Raw genomic sequence first — 6,419 nt, forward strand, 5'->3', positions numbered from 1 at the left:
TTGTGTTGTTGTTTTCCTATTTGCATTTCACTTATCTTTAACCTCACTCCGTTACAGCCATAGAAGCAACAGCAGCTTATGCAAGGTAATTAACTCCCATTAGTGATAAGAGCAGGAATTTATAATTATTTTAATTAAAACAAGAGGCTTATGAGTACTTTGAAGAGGACCAGATATTTATTTTCTTTCTGAGCCCAGGACTGGGTCTTTCATGATGCCCAGGGGATGGGGGGGAAGCAGGAGAGTAAGACATCCTGGCATTGGTAATCTAATTAGCAAGGTATGTATGGGTTTGTTGCACACTTCCAGGCCCAGTTTCATTTTGAGTATGGAGGTGGAAATGGTGTAGATGTGGTTGATCAAAAGGAGAAGAAATTTTAAGTTAAGCAAAGCTCTGCTTTTATAAAACCTAAGAAACATACAGATACTTTGAATGTCTGAGTGCCTGCACCAGTGGAATACTGGAGGAACTTGCTGCAACAGTATTTACAACTGAGCATGTGGTGTGAAATTTTGAGTTAAGCAAAGCTCTGCTTTTATAAAACCTAAGAAACATACAGATACTTTGAATGTCTGAGTGCCTGCACCAGTGGAATACTGGAGGAACTTGCTGCAACAGTATTTACAACTGAGCATGTGGTGTGAAAGATTCCTTTTCCTAACATTTCGGCTCCTTTTTTTTCTCCACCCACCACATCTCTGAAATATATCATATATGAAATGGTTAACCATACTAAAAAATGTAAATAAGTTTATTTTGGTCAATGACCAGCAAAGGTTAACCATACTGCTGCCCTGACTTACTTTGTTTGTTGCTATTTTGTGTTTTTATTATGTTTTTATATTGATTGTGTATTTTTATTGTTTTTATTATATTTGTAAGCTGTGCTGAGCTCTGTTTTTAACAGCAGAAGGGCAGGATGTAAATCCTCTTAATCAATCAATAAATATTCCATAGTGTTGGAAACTAGAGTCTAGGCATTTAAGGCTGAAAACGTTGCTTTTTAAAAAAAGATTTCTCACATCTTTCCCCAGTTTTTGGTGGTAATTCCTAGGCACAAAAACAAAACTGGACAATCCAAATATTAATATGCAAATATGCAAATTAGCCTGCCCGGATTTGTGGAACTGGAATATGGCAACCCTACCTGAGACTGATCCTGTATCTTTTAGGAGAAGAGAAGGTCAGCCAAGTGCAGGTGTTCTTGAAACTCTGTAATGGGAAAAACCACAAGGTGGAATTCTCCCTCCCTCCCCACAACTTTTAAAGATACAGAAGACCTGTTGGAGGCTGGGCCTGGCAAACAAGAGGTCTTCTGTATCTTTAAAAGTTGTGGGAGGGGGAGAGAATTCCACCTTGTGGTTTTTCTCATTACAGAGTTGCAAGAACACCTGCACTTGGCTGACCTTCTCTTCTCCTAAAGATATAGGATCAGGCCAAGAACCTGGCAACCCTAATTCAGGATCATATTTCACCACATAGATGGCCTATCACAGGCCTGGGAAACTGGATCTACTGGTGAGGTGGATCTACCTCTAGTGGGCCACTTTATCACCCACACTTGTCAATGTGTGGAAGCATTCTAGTGGCATCATCATCAAATTATTGTCTCTTCCATCTTTTTAAACAGGTGTGATTTTGTTATCCGAGGTGATTGACTGCCTGACTTCTGAGTATGTACACTAAGTAATATCTACGGCAAAATCTACTGTAGGTAGCTTATGCAGATCTTTCTACCCCTTCAAAGGCTAGCTAAGAGCACAATTCTGTAAGGTATTCAGAAGTAAGGTGTACCGAATTCAGTGGTGCTTACTTCCAGGTAAGTGAGTATTGTAGGATGTCTGTGTCCTGTTTTACAGAGAACAGTCCTCTATATGAAGGTATCCTCTATCTGAAGGACTGAACGGTTGAAGCCCGATTTAAAAATAAAGAACCATAAGAAAAGAGAAAAGGAGAATATGCAAATATAATGCAAATATCTGGTTTTTTTTAGTGACACATTTCCTCTTTTTGGCAATGTGTAAGTGGCCACCCTGGAGTATAGGACTGCAGCGTAAGAGGCTGGGATGATGTCACAAATTAACAGGTACATCTATATTTTAAAAAAAATCTATGCCAATTTAAGCCAGCCTGTGTCTTAAAAGAATGAAAAATGAGCTAACAATTTATTAAATAAAACCCGTAATAGAATACAATACTAAATTGAGTTGGCATTTTAGTTTAGAGTTCATTCCATACAATGTACTATTCTACAATGATTCTAATAACCTGATATGTCAGGTGGTGGTGACTGGATTTCAATTTCTACAGTGGTTCTGCATTCTCCATCCCCCCACCCCCGGACCACAGGCCTAATCCCATGCCAAATCCCACACCATTCTGGAAAGTTCCCTGACTGACCGCTGTGGCTTTTTTTAGGGGACAAAAGTGTGGGGGTGAGGCAGCAGTGAATTATGAGACAAGAAAGCTCCAGCATAGGAGTAGATCCCTGCTTCCTCTTCCACCCTGGATTCCAAACAAAGGCCGTGCCCTCTTCTGGAATAAATGCCTTTCCAGTCAAAAATGCTGCATAGGCAACTCCTGACTTACAATTAAGGCCAAGCAGTAAATAAAATTACTCAATATTGTTTAAAAAGGGGGGGCAGAGAGTTTGGTGAGGATTTGAAGCAGCACTATGCCTTTTGTCATACCATAAATGTCAATTTAGTTTGAAATAGCGGCAGATAATGAAAGCTGTTCATTTTGTAGTGACTCACGTGTAATATACTGCATTTCCTTTTATAGGAAATGATGTGCGAACGAAATCCATAGCTGCTATGATTAATAGTGCTGATCTTCAGAGATAAGGAGCCAAGACAAAGTGGAGTAGGGAGGAAAGTGCGTCACTTTCTCAACAAGAAAATCTTCTCAGATACCAGAAGTAATGAGGCTGTAAATAAAAATGATTGTAATGAATCATTTCTTTGAAGTACAATCTAACTAATACTGTAAGGAAAGCACAGAGGATGCAAGTGGCTGTCACTGAGTTTTTGAAGGGGAAGGGCATGTATAAGGGGAAAAGGGAGAAAAAATAAGGTGCACCTCTTCACCCGGGCCTTTGACACCTGAGAGAGATATTCTAGGATCCACTCTGTTTTCTTGATGGTAATTTCTTGATGGTAATTTGTTTAAATTGGTTTTAATATTATATTTTAAGTTGTAACCCACCTTGGGACCTCATGGTGATGGTAAGAAGCCTAATAAATAAATAATCTAAACAAGCCTATCAAACTATTGGTACAGACCTAGAGGGCATGAATTATGATTATCTCAAACTTTACCTCAGTTCCACATGCAGTTTCTTTTAGCCTCACCTCTTGTTTACTGCCTCTGATAAAGAAAGGCTGGTTGACCTTGTGAGATGTTTATTTGGCAGTTATATCTTGGTAGCTAACCATGCAAAATCCATCCTTCTAGAAGGATTCATCAACACCAATCTCCCTATCACTCCCTGCCAGGTGGCACTCAAAAGTAGAGCTTACTGGACACCCTGATATGTGGAACAGCTGGTCTTATTTATGATGAACCCATTTCACAAGGACAGATGCCACATGCATTTCCACCGACAGGGTGGAAGTCCATTTGTGGTGGTGGGGGAAAATGTTTTGTGAATTGGTTCCTAATAGGATCACCTGACAGTGTTTTAATCCCCTGAAAGCATGACCATGTGAGCTTTTTGTCAGGGCTTAGAAAATACTAAATAAGCACATTTTGGGCACTGAAAACCAGATGATAACTGTGCTGAACCCCTCATTTGTCCCCCATCCCAAGAATGGACATAGTAGGTTGTGTCGAATGAAGCCTATACCTGCAAAGAGAACCATGACTTGGTGGGAGAGCAAGATCTTGGAGAAGTACCTTTCCAGCACAATTCTATGTCTGTTTACCAGGTTCAGTGGGGCTTAGTTCAGGGACTGAGCTGCTGCTAGTAGCTAACAGGCTGAAGCATTATCCAAGAAACAGAGAGATAGGAAGGACCAGGAAGAGGTAACTGGGAGAAGTGCTCCTGGATGACCTGTTTATTGAGCATTCATCCTGATTAGTTTCCAGTGCATTTTCCCATCACTTTCGTTATGGCAAAAAGTCCAATCTTTTGGGAAGTGGGTTTGTTGCACAAGAGTTCCAAATCAACTATAATTACACAACCTGAATTTGCCAGTATGTGATTGAATCCCACCCATAAATAGTAACTGTCTGGAAGTGCCCTTAGGGCAAGAACCAAGGCTAGTGACAAGCCTCAGGCTTGTCCAATAAAGGTCATCAATCTTATAAAACTGTTCCACAGGATAGGTTATGCTTCATTTTGCTGGTGAAGATCAGCTAGAAATTAAAGGAGTAGGACTCAAGCACTGAGACCACTGGCAACAGATGTCACCTCTGGGTATGGTGTTAGGCAAAGGCAGGATTCTGGACCATAAGGAGGGTTTCTTGGATCTATGGACTCCTGAAGAGGAGTCACTTGCAAAACAAGACAGAGCTGGATACAAATTTCCTGTGTTTATTAATGGGTGGGTTCTGATCTCTGGTTATGTATCTATCTTGTTTGTGGCAGAGGATCCACTGGAGGACAACTCCCAGTGACAGTATTCCAGGAAAGCCTAAGAATTGTGATCCAATGTAATCTTAGTTCTTTGGACTACTATGGTTCCTACTCTGATGAAGGAATTCCAGAATAAAACAGCCGGCGCTGTGATGTGTGATTTTGATCAGGACTGCAGTGGAACCCAAATGTTAAAGAACCGGAGTGCAACAGCATTCTCTCGTGATTCCTGGCAACTGGTTTTCAGAGGCAGAACAAAGCCGCCTAGTAGCCATTGATAGACAAATTCATAGGGAATAAGGCTAATCCTGTTTTAAAGCCATCCAGGTTGGTGGCCATCACTGCCTCTTGTGGGAGCAAATTCCATAGTTTAACTGTGTGGTGTGTGAAGAAATACTTTCTTCTATCTAACTTGAATCTTCCAACATTCAGCTTCCTCTGTCCTGATGACATCACATTGCAGTGTTTGGAAAATATGGATGAGAGTCGTGTCCCCCCCCCCCCATCATCGTTTCAGCCACCCTCAACTTGCTGAGAATGACTGTGTGAAGCAGGGAATTTCCTGTAGCCATGCAGGCTCCCTGTGTGTTTTTGAACTGCAGGGTTAAGGGTGGCTGAAATGGCAGCATTAAAGAAAATCTGAAGAGTGGGTGTGGAAACTTTTCCCATGACTGGAAGGTAGCCTATTGTACAAAGAAAAGAGCGACATCCATTGCTCTACCCACTTTTGCCTCTGGCCACACCCAATACAGGCATGGAAGGTTCTCCATAAGAGTAGGTATCCATGCTTCCACAGTGAAGACCCTGGAGCCAGAAAAGCAGAGTTCTGCAGCATTGCTTTGTTGTCTAGGCAAGGGCAGCAGAGGGCAAGGCTCAGGTCCTAATATTTATAACAGGCAGCCCAGAGACGTTATATCAGCAGACAGTTTTAAAAGATAATACTGCACACCCCTTTTAAAAGAGCACTGAGGTTTTGAGCATGCACAGTCCCAGTTAGTTCACCAATCTCAGCCTTTGACTATGAAGTTTCTGTTCTCAGCCCCCAGACTTAAGTCATTCCTGCGCACCGCATGCTCAGTCAATGCAGAAGTCAGGAGTGGGATTGCATCTAATGGCCCTGCCCCAACCTGCAGGGCCGGTGCCAGGCATGACTGGGCCCTTGGGCACCAGCCTGCTGTGGGCCCACAGCGCTGTACAGCCCAACACCTCATCCCAATACAGGTGGCACCGGGCTTAAATAGGACCACCTGCCCCACCTACCTCTTACATCAGTGTGCATGCTACATACTCTGTATGATCACGGCTACCTGTATGCAGTGTGTGTGTGTACCTGGGTGAGGCTCCCGCTCTGTGATTCTTGGCAGCATTGAGTCACAGCATAGAGCAGAGCAGGGGTGCCACTCTCCCACCTTGAGGAGGAGCCCCTCAGGGCTGCAGGGGCTCTCAGGCAGGGCCCAACCTGGCCACCTGCTGGTGCCAGGCCTGCCAACCTGCATGCATCTGTTGCCACTGCTGCTCACCTCCACTTGCTCAGTGGAATGTGAAAATGGGTTTGACATATGATCAGAGTTCCTTACAGTGTGTACAGACTCTGCAGCTGCACTTAAAGTGGGATGTGCCATGCTGATCCCCATGCTGATCACTACACCACCTTTTGCCAGCCCACTATTCTATGACTGTCAGCTGATCATAATGAAATAGTTATTATGCTAGGTACTGCTGATCTTTTATTATCTGTTTATTTATCCAACTTCTATCCCGTCCTTCCTCCAAGAAGCAGCCCTGGGCATTTTTAGCATGTTTAAGATGCTGAAAGCATCTTAAAACATCTTTAAAACA

The 6,419-nt window shown here is 42.7% G+C and overlaps 1 long non-coding RNA gene across 1 annotated transcript; it reads left to right on the forward strand.

Annotated features, from left to right (window-relative positions):
• Positions 1 to 200: 200 nt before the first annotated feature.
• Positions 201 to 3,208, forward strand: LOC133375692 (uncharacterized). Its single transcript, XR_009760308.1, has 3 exons — positions 201 to 280; positions 1,995 to 2,087; positions 2,786 to 3,208. It is a non-coding gene; the product is annotated as an uncharacterized LOC133375692 (long non-coding RNA).
• Positions 3,209 to 6,419: the final 3,211 nt, after the last annotated feature.

Source organism: Rhineura floridana, chromosome 1 (assembly GCF_030035675.1).
Source record: "Rhineura floridana isolate rRhiFlo1 chromosome 1, rRhiFlo1.hap2, whole genome shotgun sequence".
Classification (NCBI taxonomy): Eukaryota; Metazoa; Chordata; class Lepidosauria; order Squamata; family Rhineuridae; genus Rhineura; species Rhineura floridana.